This window comes from Triticum urartu, chromosome 1 (genome assembly GCF_003073215.2).
Source record: "Triticum urartu cultivar G1812 chromosome 1, Tu2.1, whole genome shotgun sequence".
In the NCBI taxonomy this organism is placed as follows: Eukaryota; Viridiplantae; Streptophyta; class Magnoliopsida; order Poales; family Poaceae; genus Triticum; species Triticum urartu.
The window spans coordinates 473,569,709-473,581,526 of record NC_053022.1 but is presented as its reverse complement, the minus strand read 5'-3'; the positions used below and the strand labels follow the sequence as shown (position 1 = coordinate 473,581,526).

Below are 11,818 nucleotides of genomic sequence, written 5' to 3'. Positions count from 1 at the left end.
CTCGCCAAAAAATCATGAAACTCAGCATGTTGCCTTCACATGGCACCAACATGTTGTGGTAAATTTTTTGTCCGATTTTCGAAGTCACACACATTAAAAACCAACAAAGTCATTTTGGAACAAGAGCAGTCACGTTACAATCGGAAACCCAAGTATTATTGAAACCATGGGCGTTCTACTAACCATATACGTGCCGCCACGTGTCCCCTTTTTTATTGTCTAGGAGGCGTTGTGCGGGGTAGCTATTTGAGTATGGGAGGCGTGGGAGCAGACCTTGCGCGTGCTTATCGAGAGGCGAGCCCTTTGACCTCCATCCGCCGCCCACCCCTCTCCCAACTTCTCCATTAATGGTGCCCGAGCCCCTATTTTATGGTGTGGCTATGTCTTACTCGACTGATATTTAAGAGAGAAAAAAGAAAATCTGAAAAAGAAAATTTTGCACGGATCTTAATGTAAGATCTGATGGACATATATAGCATTGACTGAGACTTATAGGAAGACTGATATAAATATAATTACAATGATTGTCTTACATATTTAGGAAGATAATTAAAAATGCCACATGCGCAACACCCGGAATACTCAAGGGCAAAAGAAGAAGGAAGACGCAGACAACGATCTGGTTTGCTGATCTCTAGTTTCTTGATGTGTAGCTGTAGGGCAGGGAGACTAGTTCTCGCGACGATGGTCTCTTACATGTCCTCAATACACTGCTTGGCAGCATCCATGGATTCCTCCACTAGCCTTTTGCGCTCGATCCGGAGCATGGCATTCTCGTCCATAAGTTTCTTGACGATGACGCCCATCCTCTTCAACAAGGTAGTGGTCTCCTCGTGCCGCTTCACCCTTCCGGCGATCTTTTCCCTCAACATGTCGTGCTCGGTGCGGAGCTTCGCCTTGTCCTCCCTTAATCCCTGGATGATGCCAGTAGCATTTTCAAACGAGGCATTCATCTCGTGTTGCAGCTTCATCGAGCCAGAGATCCGATCGACCAGGTTATCGATCATAGCACGCATGCACCTGTGAGAGTCCTCGTCTGCCCGCGAGACATTTTCCCAGGCCGACGCGGCACGGGAGGACCTATTTGCTGCATCCACGGTGCGGTGGGACATCTCTCCTGCTTCCGCGGCGCGGCCGGGCCAATCTGCTCCTTCGACGTTGCCACGAGACCTCTATGCTGCTTCGGCGGTGTGGCGGGACCTCTGCGCTGCTACGGCAGTGCGACAAGACGTGTCTGCTGCTTTCGCGGCAAGGCGGGACATTTCTCAGCCCAGAACTCATGCGGGCCATGGCAGACGCAAGGGAACGATGATGAAAGACTTATTTGTTTCTTTTGATGAGGAATTGAGACGGAATGTGCAGTCATCTTGGAGTAGGTTGTATTTATAAGCGAGCAATACACTGCTAAGTGGGAAACCATTTAGGTTTTGACCAGTGTGAACAGGTTTACAATTAAATATAGCATGGTAGTAATTTGGAATGTGACGGGAAGCAAGCTCAAAATTTATTGACGTTTCTAGTTTCGGAGTGCGGTACGATTCCCAGATGGCATAACATGGGCACGTGCTCTCGTATGCGTACGTGTCGTTTGCACCCTATGGTGCACCACAAATAGGCGTTGTCAGCACATGTCTTGTTCCGTCAACCATGTGCGCTCGTTATTACCATCATGCACACTTGTTTTAATTAGAATGTGTACCTGTCTAGAGCACACACCTTGATCTGTCTAACCGTTTTTGTTTGTTGTGGCTAATTGTAAAGAGTTCATCCGTGTGAAGTGTATGCCATCAATCGCACACACCTTAATCTGGCTGACCGTTTATGTTGTGTTGCCTAATCGTAAACAATTCATCCAAGTTAATTGCATGCCATATATCACACACACACACACACCTTGATCTAGCTAATCATTTCTGTTATATATCTGATAATCCCCAAGTGCAGGGAATCATCATAGCAATTCCCAAAGGTGGAAGTGATAAGTATGGAGTGTCTAACCCACAAGGAGCTAAAGGTAAGATCAATATTCTCTCAAGTCCTACCTGCCATTGATACGACTCTACGTACACCGAACGTTTGCTTCCAACTAGAAACAAGAAATAAAACTACATTGTGGGTATGAAGAGGATAACTTTGCATGATATCGGAGAGCTAAAAAAATAAAAGTAGGTGCTGTTATCATAAAGTTAGAATATATTACTAAATATTATAAATAGCGAGTGTGGAATAATGATGGGTTAGTGTGCGGAATTATCCTAGGCAATCGTTAACAAGACCGGTGGTCGTCATTGCAATTTCATATGAGGGAGAGGCATAAGCTAACATACTTTCTCTTCTTGGATCATATGCACTTATGGTTGGAACTCTAGCAAGCATCCGCAACTACTAAAGATCATTAAGGTAAAACCCAACCATATCCTTAAAGCATCAAGTCCCCTTTATCCCATACGCAACAACCCCCTTACTCGGGTTTATGCTTTGTCACTCAGGCAACCCACTATAAGCGAATCATGAACGTATTGCAACACCCTATAGCGGGAATCCCTCACGCTTGCGCGACACGGAGGGCACAATAGGACAGCACCAAAATAAAACATACAACTCGTACTAATCTAAATCATCAATCAACCCAAAGACAAAGGATATCTACTCAAAACATCATAGGATGGCAACACATCATTGGATCATAATATGTGGCATAAAGCACCATGTTCAAGTAGGGATTTCAATGATGCTCACGTAAAAGATAAGAATTGAAACATAAAGAGAGCATCATGAAGAATATGACTAACACATTAATCCTAACCCACTTCCTATGCCTAGGGATTTTGTGAGCACACAATTTATGGGAACAAGAATCAGCTAGCATGGGAAGGCAAAACAAGTATAACTTCAAAACTTTAAGCACATAGAGAGGAAACTTGATATTATTGCAACTCCTACAAGCATATATTCCCCCCTCATAATAATTTTTAGTAGCATCAAGAATGAGTTCAACAATATAACCATCACATAAAGCATTCTTTTCATGATCTACAAGCATACAAATTTTACTAGTCTTCACATAAGAAAAATTCTTCTCATTCAGAATAGTGGGAGCAACCTTCTTCTAAATCCACTTTAGATGATAGTATGATTCATACTCCAAAAGATATAAGTGAAGTTCATGGCGAATCCTACAATTAATATAGACTAACCAATATCCAAGCTCAAATAAATAAGTGAAGCACACGAAGCATTCTATAAAATCATACTCAAAAGATTTAAGTGAAGCACAAAGAGCAATTCTATAAGATCATACTTAAAAGATATAAGTGAAGCACATGAAGTATTCTATAAATCAATAAAAATCTATCTCATACTAGCATAGTTCTTAAAGGAAAAACAAAACCACAAAGGACACAAATTATGTGAACAAAACAAAAACCGAGGTATACCGATAATTGTTGAAGAAGAAAGATGGGATGCCAACCGGGGCATCCCCAAGCATAGATGCTTGAGTATCCTTGAAATATTTACTTGGGGTGCCTTGGGCATCCCCAATCATGAGCTCTTGCCACACTTTATTCTTCTCATACTGATAGTTCCTCGATCTTCGAACACTTCATCCACACAAAACTTTAACAAAAACTTTGGGAGATCCATTAGTGTAAATAAAGCAAATCACTACCTTTAGGTACCATTGAAAAATTATTCCAATTTCATATTAGAACTATATCTACTGTATTCCAACTTCACCATGGTTCATACCCCCCGATACTACCCATAGATTCATCAAAATAAGCGAACAACTCATAGAAAACAGAATCTGTCTAAAATAGGACAGTTTGTAGTAATCTAAAAGTTTAGTAAACTTCTGTAACTCCAAAAAATTCTAAAAAGTATGACAATTTAAACAATTTGTACAAAAGTAATGTGCAAAACGTTTTAGACCCATTTGAGTTTCCAGTAAAAAAATGTAAAATCACGCGCTGTAGCCAAAGTTTCTGTTTTTGTACTGCACAAAGTAAACAAGCAATCTAATCATCCTAAAACCAAGGCTTGGCACATTATTTTTTATAATACAATGGATATATACAAGGGCATAATTATTTTCAGAGAAGCTTCCATGAAATTTTTTACATTTTTTCCATGAGCATGAACACAAGTCTTCAAGGTCGACCCTCACATCTCCAATGCACAACCTTCCAATCACTTCTCTTATTGAAAAACTTTTTAGGTATGAGAGGCAAGTAATTTTTTTTGTATTTTCATTCTTTAATTTTTTTGTATGTTTCACCCACAACTAAATAGAAACAAAAAACAAAAAACAAAATCTACTTAGTTAAGAAAGCAAACAAGTACACACGAGAATATCAACCCCACGCTATTGCTCCCCGGCAACGGCGCCAGAAAAGAGCTTGATAATCCCCAAGTGCAGGGAATCATCGTAGCAATTACCAAAGGTTGAAGTGTTAAGTATGGAGTGTCGAACCCACAAGGAGCTAAAGGTAAGATCAATATTCTCTCAAGCTCTATCTGCCACTAATACAACTCTACGTAGACCGAACGTTTGGTTCCAACTAGAAACGGGAAATAAAAGTACGTTGTGGGTATGAAGAGGATAACTTTGTATGATATCAGAGAGCTAAAATATAAAAGTATGTGCTATTATCATAAAGTTAGAATATATTAATAAATATTATAAATAGCGAGTGTGGAATAATGATGGGTCGGTGTGCGGAATTATCCTAGGCAATCGTTAACAAGACCGGTGGTCGTCATTGCAATTTCATATGAGGGAGAGACATAAGCTAACATACTTTCTCTTCTTGGATCATATGCACTTATGATTGGAACTCTAACAAGCATCCGCAACTACTAAAGATCATTAAGGTAAAACCCAACCATCTATCTATACCTATACTAATTAGAGACTCCCTAAAAATTACCACGTTAATTAGTAATTAGGAGCCGTTAATCTGTTAATCAGTAATTAGGAGCCGATTATCTGGTGGGGCCGAGTTATTATGGTGTAGATTAATCGTACAAATCTTGACGTAATATGTGCGCTCTCCTTCTCTCCCAATCTCTCACGACTCCCCTCTCCCAATATCTCTAGGTCCTGAAAAGAAAAAAAAATCTTCCTATCCCAATCTCTCACGACTTCCCTCTCCCAATATCTCTAGGTCACCAAAAGAAAAGAAAAAACGATCTCACCAACGATTGGTTGATCTCCAACGCATCTTCAGCCAAACAAAATAGATCGTTCTAGAGGTGCTCTTCTCATCACGCCCTATGTACGCCGCCGCCATGGCTGCCCCATGCCTTCTATTGCAATCCAGCAAATCAAAATTGATCGATCAAGGGTACGCCATGGCATGGATGGATGAGCCTTATTCTATCTTCTTTCTTCTTTCATCTAGCTAGCTAGCTAGCAAGTCAGGTACACATCAAAATTGATCGATCAAGGGTAGACCATGGCATGGATGGATGTGCCTTCTTCTCTCTTCTCTCTTCTTTCATCTTTCTTCTTTCATCTAGCTAGCTAGCGAGCCAGGTACACCATATAAGTATGTTCTGGTACGTCTATAAATATGCAGTATGCATCATGCCATACGTATGTCTCTGCTAATTACCAAGTAGTATTACCATGTATGATCTATATATGAGCCGATAGCCTCATATAGACGCTCTTCTCCTTAGGCGTCATGCACGACGCCGTCGTAGCGACCGACAACTGACGATTCTCTGTTGTATGTCTCTAGATTAGAACATCATGGTGTTCTGCATGCAACAACATAGAGGCCGTAGGATGGAGCAAGGTTCCCTTGATTCCTCCCACCCACACATCCTTAATTATGTTCCCTTGATACCCAGCTTACTCTGCTTATGATAATCAGATGGATAAAAGCATGCATGCATCTAGCTACCTGCATCACGTATAACTTAATATACAGAGATCAGCTAGGAGATTAGTTGTTGGGGGCTCTACTTTCCTTCACCTGCTGAAAAAATCAAGGTAATTGAATCAAGTTGGTTTGATCGGCTATATGTGAAATACACGAGAATTCATTAACTCAATTAATTTATTCCTTAAGCACACATGTGGCAGATCAAATTGAGGCTGGGAGGCTAGCGTGGAATTGCATTGATGATACCGATGGCCATGATCAATCAAAAGTACACGGACGTGTTCAACCCAGTTGCAGTGCCGTAACGGCAGGCCGTTACCACTTAGACGGAGGCCTAGGTAAGGCCCACATGGTGAGAGTATACCCTGTATGTCGCTGCATGGCAGAATGACTCAACGAGAGGATAAGGAGAAAATAGATACGAGAGAGGCACACGAACATATTGTACAGGGCTACAGGCCACACACGCGAACTAGTACCCATGGATCTTGCTGGGACAAACGAATGGTGTGGCATCCAATTTCCAGGTTAGACGATCGATGTGCATTCTTTGGTTCTGTGTTCTGCACATCAGCAACGGACAGGAGCGGCCTATGATGGAGTCGGAACAAAAATCCCCAAAACAGTTGTACGTCCAGCCTATGCTATTGTATCATTTGAGGAGAAAAACTGCTTTGAAAATTGAGATCGCTCAAGATGGTACGAGATGTTTCACTTCTCATACTTATTTTTCTATTTTTTCCGAGTTTTAATTAGTGGTAATTCCATTTCTTCCATTTTTACAGAATGGTATATACATTACATAAAAAAATTATAGCCCGGGAAAGCAACGGAGGCCTAGCAGTCTGGACCTAAGGGGCATGACAACCTGGGATTGTTTAGGGCAGTGCTGCCGGACGCGTTGTTCTGCAAACCACACCTGTCACCGTTCAGTTCAATAGACCAGGAAAATCAGGACGTCATACATGCACTTGAGGTATGCAACCATAATGTACATAGCAATTTCAATGTATGCAATACATGCATTTATGCAAGCGTGTATATATATATATATATATATATGCATGAACCGAAGTATGTGTTGGTTGATCTGTGAGGGGTAGACTACAGCAGGTACAGTCGAAAAAATACGATACAGTACAATTTACAGATTGAATTTTCACAATATTTCCTTTAAATTAAAAATCTCTATTCTCTACCTTTGTAGTATTCCTCTGTCTCAAAAGAGTACTAGATAGTGTGATATATATGATGCAATAATTATGGTAGACATGATTGCAAATATTTAGATTTTGTTGGCAACTACTTTCATTCTGGTCAAAAGTGAAAGCATACTAAATCTTTTGGTTGGACCAAAGTTTCAGGTAAGCATCATGGTTCTTCGGATGGTTAAAATCTGTACATTGTAATTGTCAACATGATTTACACCTTTGGTAATATATTAACAAATCTTCATTTATAAGACATCGATGTATTATGTACTTATATAGGACAGATCAACGAAACACATGCAAGTCATGGAATTTACATGATTTGACACATTAAGTTCTGAACTTGGTGTATGGAGAAGATTAGACTAACCAAATTCGTGAAGAATTTATCACAAAGTTTGGTAGATGAACATTAATTGTCAATGTTAGAAAAATCTACTACATAAATTAATCTATTAAGATGTCATTTTGATTCTTCATTTTAATGGGGGATTTTGACATCCTCGGAGCCATGGAAATAAAAAAAGATGTTATGAATTCCTTACAATTAGAGTCACATTTCTTATTCTGTTGCATATATAAATATTTTTGTACATACAAAGCAGAGAGAAGTGATGTGCACAGCAACTTGCATAGTGTTGAAGAAGAAAAAACTAATTTCGCAATTGAAAATTTCTATAAAGCTAAATTGCACAGTGTCGCATATTTACCAAGTATGTCATTTTTATGTTCAATTCTTGAATGCTATTTTGTTTGTAAAATTTGTACTATTACCAGCATTTATATCTATGTACCATTGCTAGCATAATTTATCAAAGAAAGTGTGAGATAATGATTATTGTAAAGCAAGATATTACTTGAACATATTAAGAAGATATAGTACTATAACTAACTTTTAAGTGTCTTAGTTATTATATTATAGACACTAAATCATTTCGTTCAAATATCTAACAAATAATTAATCACTCATTTTGATTTTACCTTCCATGTTAACATTGTCTTAACTCAAACTTTCTGAACTTTGACTGCATTTATAGGAAATATTATTAATGTCTGCAATACCATATCAATATATAGATTTCTCACTGAATATATTTTCACATCATCTATACATATTTTTTATTGTAAACTTTCACATTGTTCTCTATAAAATTTTGATTTATAAAAAACCTAATATCAATGTAAATTGTAACGGGGGAACTATAAGAACTAGGCCGTCCAAACAGGCCACTTGTTGAATTTAAATTGATTAGGACATATAATTCTAATTCTCACTCGACTTTGTAGGCTAGCACGTGCGAATGCACAGGTTGACTACTAGTAGCCTTAAAGCATCAAGTCCCCTTTATCCCATACGCAACAACCCCCTTACTCGGGTTTATGCTTCTGTCACTCAAGCAACCCACTATAAGAGAATCATGAACGTATTGCAACACCCTACAACGGGAATCCCTCACGCTTGCGCGACACGGAGGGCACAATAGGATAGCACCAAAATAAAACATACAACTCGTACCAATCTAAATCATCAATCAACCCAAAGACAAAGGATATCTACTCAAAACATCATAGGATGGCAACCCATCATTGGATCATAATATGTGGCATAAAGCACCATGTTCAAGTAGGGATTACGACGGGGCGCGGGAGAGTGGACGATGTAAAAGATTTGAGGGTGATGATGATGGTGATGTTGATGAAGATGATCACAGCAGCGATGATTCCCCTCTCGATGGCACTCCGGTGCCACTAACAGAGAGGAGCAGAAGTTCTCCCCCTTGTGATTCCTCCTCCATGGCCTCCTCCTAGATGGGGAGAGGTTCTCCCTCTAGTCCTTGGCCTTCATGGTGATGATGGCCCCTCCGGGATCCTCCTCCATATCCTCCGGTGATGATTGCCCCCTCCGGCAGGGTGCCCGAGAGGGCCTAGATTGATTTCTCGTGGCTATAGAGGCTTGTGGCGGCGGAACTTCTGATCTAGGTTATTTTCTAGGGGTTTCTATATTTATAGGAATTTTTGGCATCGATTTCACGTCGGGGGGGGGGGGTCTCCGAGTCATCCACGAGATAGGGGCCCATGCCCACGCCCAGGGGGGTGGGGCGTGCCCCCACCCTCGTGGACGGCTCAGGACTCTTCTGGCCCAACTATTTTACTCCGAGGGCTTCTTTTGGTCCATAAAAAATCATTAAAAATTGGCACGTCCATTGGACTCCGTTTGGTATTTCTTTTCTGCAATACTCAAAAACAAGGGGTAAACAGAAAACTAGCACTGGGCTCTAGGTTAATAGGTTAGTCCCAAAAATCATATAAAATAGCATATAAATGCATATAAAACATATCAGATTGATAATATAATAGCATGAATACTTCATAAATTATAGATACATTGGAGACGTATCAATATCGCACACACCTTCAGATGTCTAACCATTTCTGCTATTATGCTCATCGCAAACAGTTCCTTTGAGTGAACTGTGTGCCATCCATCGCACATGCAACTATAATATGAATCATGTTGGATGTCTTCGCCATTGCAAACATTTTGTTTCTTTTTGACGGTCTTTTTACATGACGTTTGCGATTAGTGCATCGCACACAGTTTCGTCAAGGGGTATCTGATTGGAGTGTCACGTTTGGACTATCCTGCAGTAGTGTCGGTAGGCGACTGTGCGATGCTAGGATCTTGAAGGCTGGTCTCGCCATGTGGAGTAGCTCCACCAACTTTTTCATTCGATTGTTCATCAGCTGCGATGACAGAGACCCTGGGACATGCCCCCAGAAGGCCTTCTCCACCTCGTGACCCGTCAACTCGCCACGCTTTGTGGGAGATCCCCGAAAACTTCGGTGGAATGTCCCAACTGGGTGAGCTCGACATATGCTTTGTTGCCAAATTATAGATCTTCATTGGCATACTTTTGACGCATGCTTTGTTGCCAATATTATACAACTTTGACATACTTTTGGTAACATTTTATATGATTTATAGGATTAACCTATTGATCAAGTGCCCAGTGCTAGTTCCTGTTTGTTGCATGTTTTTTATTTCGCAGAAAATCCATATCAAACAAAGTCCAAACACGATAAAAATTTATGGAGAATTATTTCAGAATATATGTGATTTTTGGGAGCTGGAATCAACACAAATGGAGGCCCATGGCTCCACAACCCACCAGGGCGTGCCGGCACCCCTTGGCACGGCCAGGTGTCTTGTGCCCTCCATGTAAGTCGGATGGGGCCCGTCTTCGGGCGCAAGAAAGATAATTTATGAAAAAATCATGTAAAAATTTCAGCGCAATCAGAGTTACGGATCTCCGGTAATTTAAGAAACAGTAGAGGGCCAGAAAACATTAACATGAAACAGAAGAGAACAGAGGGGGAGATCCAATCTCGGAGGGGATCCCGCCCCTCCACTGCCATGGAGGCAATGGACCAGACGGGGAACTCTTCTCCTATGTAGGGGGAGGCCAAGGAAGAATAAGAAGAAGGAGGGCTCTCTCCCGGTGGCACCGGAGTGCCGCCGGGGCAATGATCGGGACGGCGATCTACATCAACAATCTTGCTACCGTTGTCACCAACTCTCTCCCCCTCTATGCAGCGGTGTAACACCCCTTCTCCCCGCTGTAATCTCTACTTAAACATGGTGCTCAACACTATATATTATTTCCCAATGATATGTGGTTATCCTATGATGTTTGAGTAGATCTGTTTTGTCTTATGGGTTAATCATGATCTTGGTTGGTATGATTGTATATTTTATTTATGGTGTTGTCCTATGGTGCCCTCCGTGTCGCGCAAATGGAGGGGTCCCTATTGTAGGGTGTTGCAATATGTTCATGATTCGCTTATTGTCGATTGCGGGAGTGACAGAAGCCTAAACACGGATTAGTGGTTTGTTGCGTATGGGAGTAAAGAGGACTTGAGACTTAATGCTATCGTTGGGTTTCATGACCCTAATGATCTTTAGTAGTTTTGCGGATGCTTTCTAGGGGTCCAATCATAACTGCATATGATCCAAGTAGAGGAAGTATGTTAGCTCATGCCTCTCCCTCATGTAAAATTGCAAGAATGATTACCGCTCTAGTTATCGATTGCCTAGGGACAAATGACTTTCTTATTGACAAAAGCTATCCACTATTATTATCTCGCAATTTATTTGTAGTTTTATTCTCGCAAAGTACTCGTGGTATTATTCTTGCAAATTAGTTTCATACTTGTTTTCGATAAAGCAAACATCAAGTGTGCATAGAGTTGTATTAGTGGTCGATAGAACTTGAGGGAATTTTTGTTCTACCTTTAGCCCCTCGTTTGTTTTGACACTCTTATTTATCAAAAAAGGCAACAAACGATCCCCTATACTTGTGGGTTATCAAGACCTTTTTCTGGCGCCGTTGCCGGGTAGCAATAGCGTGGGGTGAATATTCTCGTGTGTGCTTGTTTGCTTTATCGCTAAGTAGTTTTTATTTTGTGCTCTTGTTTTCTATCTCTAGTTATGGGTAGGAAACGTAAAATACAAAAAAATTAGTTGTACCTACTAAACCAATGTTCGAAGAATCACCCAAAATATATCATACCGCTGAAGCTTTCTACTTGGATCATCTCGGATCCCTATGTGCTCATGCTGAAAGCCCAACTAGCTTAGTTGATGGAAAATCATTAAATGAGCATGCTTATTTTGTGCGACACCGCTTATATCAAAAAGGGAAATTTTTATGC

General features: G+C 40.6%; 1 long non-coding RNA gene across 1 annotated transcript; it reads left to right on the top strand.

Moving 5' to 3' along the window:
- Window positions 1-5,189: 5,189 nt before the first annotated feature.
- Window positions 5,190-7,903, top strand: LOC125535803. The gene is made up of 3 exons (XR_007294805.1): window positions 5,190-6,001; window positions 6,095-6,593; window positions 6,680-7,903. It is a non-coding gene; the product is annotated as an uncharacterized LOC125535803 (long non-coding RNA).
- Window positions 7,904-11,818: the final 3,915 nt, after the last annotated feature.